Raw genomic sequence first — 2,957 nt, forward strand, 5'->3', positions numbered from 1 at the left:
CGTAAAATACACATCCACACAGTAACTTATTCCCCAATAAAACCCACTCTACATCAACTAATATCATTGGCAACCAAAAAAATACTAAGGAATGACTTACTGACTTAACCCCTGGCCTTAGCCAAATTAGTTGCATACCAACTACCCCCTATAACCTCTCCACAGTCAAACAACTACAAACCTTCCTCTCCTCCCTCCCAAATCCTAAACAGACCGGACAGAGAGGAAGAAGAGATGAATAAGAGCGAAATCCAAGCGCGGTTTGAACTAGAGAAGAGCTATAACGAGATAGCAAACATACCGGTCGAACCTGAGAGGAAACGAAAACGAGAGACTGACATAAACAGAGCCTTCTCAACTGAGAGAGAGAGCCTGACTGAAATGAGCTTGAAACCAGGACCTGTCGACGAACTGACAGAGAGAGCTAAAAACCTAGAAGAGAATCAACAAGGCCTCTAAACAGAGGAAGGACTAGCTGAAAGCTAAACAGATCCTGTCGAAAACTGAGAGGAGAAGCTGAGCTGGAGAGATAAAACAGCCTGGTCGAACTGAGAGGAGAGAGCTAACTGGGAGCCGTAAACAGAGCCTGGTCGAACTAGAGGAGAGACTAGCGAAGCGAACAAGCCTGTCGAAACTGAGGAAGGAAAACTAACGGAAGAGCCTGGAAACAGAGCCTGGGCAACTGAGAAAGAACTGATACTGAAGAGCTGAAAAGAAGCCTTCAACTGAGAGAGAGGAGCTAACTGAGAGAGCTAAAACCAATGCCTGGCTCGAACGGAAGGAGAACTGAAACTGAGGAACCGAAACAGAGCCGTCGAACTGGAGAGAAGCTTAACTAGCTGAAGTAGGATTCTAATATTATTCGGATCCACAAAGCCCTGCTCCTGTTCTAATAATCCTATGCAAGCCATTCCCAGTCAACCTTTGCAAGATCATTCTCCACTCTACATGTGTTTTTTCCACCCTGCCTGTGTAATCACCACAAACAGATGATAGAAAACTGGCTAAATACCATGTGGTACAATTACCCAGGGAAGTAAGGTGTTGTTTGTTGGTGGATATAAATAAAGAAATATCCTGCTCGTTATTCACATAAAGGAGATATGGGCTTGCCCTGTTCGACCAGGCTCTGTTTCAGCTCTCTCAGTTCAGCTCCTCTCCTCTCAGTTCGACCAGGCTCTGTTTCAGCTCTCTCAGTTCAGCTCCTCTCCTCTCAGTTCAAACAGGCTCTGTTTCAGCTCTCTCAGTTCAGCTCCTCTCCTCTCCTCTCTGTCCAGGCTCTGTTTCTTAGGATCTGGAGAGGGAGAGAGAGGAGGTTTGTCAGCTTGTTGACCTGTGAGAGAGGTTATAAGGGGGTATGTATGGTATGCACTACATTGGCCTAAAAGAGCCAAGGGGTTCAGTCAAGTAAGTCATCTCCCTTAAGGTAATTTATTTGGTTGCCCAAGAATATTTAGTTAGCAATGTAGAGTGGGTTTTATTGGGGAATAAAGTTACTGTGTGCAGATGGTTATTTTAAGCACGCAACACACACACACACATGTTAATTGAGTGTTATTATCATGCTAAATCAGTGACATTTAATTCAATATTATAACGGTGAAAGTAATTAAACTGTTCCGTTATAGTAACACACACACACACACACACACACACACACACACACACACACACACACACACACACACACACACACACAGTCAGCCAAGGAAAATCAACTATGCTTTCCCTTTCACTTGTATTGGTTCATTTTTAGACCAGTGGGCCTGTCTATCTTGGGGTCACTTTTATGCCAGTGATGATTTCAAGTTCCAGTCTGTTGCTGGTCGATGTTACTCCCCCTCTCCCAATCTCCCTATGTGTCTGGCTTACAGTATCTCCCAAACCTCTAAGAAGCATACTTCCCTCCTGCGTGTTTGAGTCCTGCTGCTTCTCACTAATAGATCTGACATCTTGAGTTCATTTCAGTTCATCTTCAGTTCATTTCAGTTGATGGCCATGTTATTAAGGTGAACTGTGTTACAAATGGCTATTGGTTCCCAGTTGTCTGTTCTATCATTATGTCAGTGATACAATAGTGGTCATTCAATTCCTTTTCTCAAATAGAATTTTCCTGTGTTCATCTTTATGAAGTCCTCATGTAACCTTTCCTTACATCACAATACATCAGCCATGTTAATATTTCATTATTTCATTTGCATGATGATTTCCTTTTGTTTTTAGATCTAGCATTCACATTTCACACTAGGCGCATCTCTCCACTAGGTTACTGCGCCAATTAAGAGTGATTTGTTTCTGTACTGAAAATGTTTTATTTAGTTTGTTTTCCCATTTTAAAATCCATATTTGCTAAATCCATATTCCATATCAACTTAACATAGTTATCCTCTTACAGCTACCCCCCCCCCNCCTGAAGACATACCCAAATCTAACTGCCTCTAGCTCAGGCCCAGAAGCAAGGATATGCATATTCTTGGTACCATTTGAAAGAAAACACTCTGAAGTTTGTGTAAATGTGAATTGAATGTAGGAGAATATAACACAATAGATCTGGTTTAGATAATACAATGAATTTTTTTTATTTTTTTTTATTGTTGTATCATCATCTTTAAAATGAACAAGATAAACAAACATTCAGATATGAATATGGGGACAATTTCAGTGAAAAACATAAGAGGGCACCAGTACTTGTGCAAAGTTTCAGAATGATAACTTCCAAAATGAGTGTGCTACATGACATTTATCTTGAGGTCACCCAGGTGTCCCATACAAGTAGCCCAAATGTACCCAAGTGGCCAAATTGGTGGCCAAATGTACCCAAGTGGCCAAATGTACCCAAGTGGCCAAATGTACCCAAGTGGCCACATTTTGAAACAAATAACTATATACAAAATACCAAAATGGTATTCTAACACACCCCCCAAAAAAATGGAGGAGAAAAAAATGGAAAAAAAATA

Source organism: Salvelinus sp. IW2-2015, linkage group LG31 (genome assembly GCF_002910315.2).
Source record: "Salvelinus sp. IW2-2015 linkage group LG31, ASM291031v2, whole genome shotgun sequence".
In the NCBI taxonomy this organism is placed as follows: Eukaryota; Metazoa; Chordata; class Actinopteri; order Salmoniformes; family Salmonidae; genus Salvelinus; species Salvelinus sp. IW2-2015.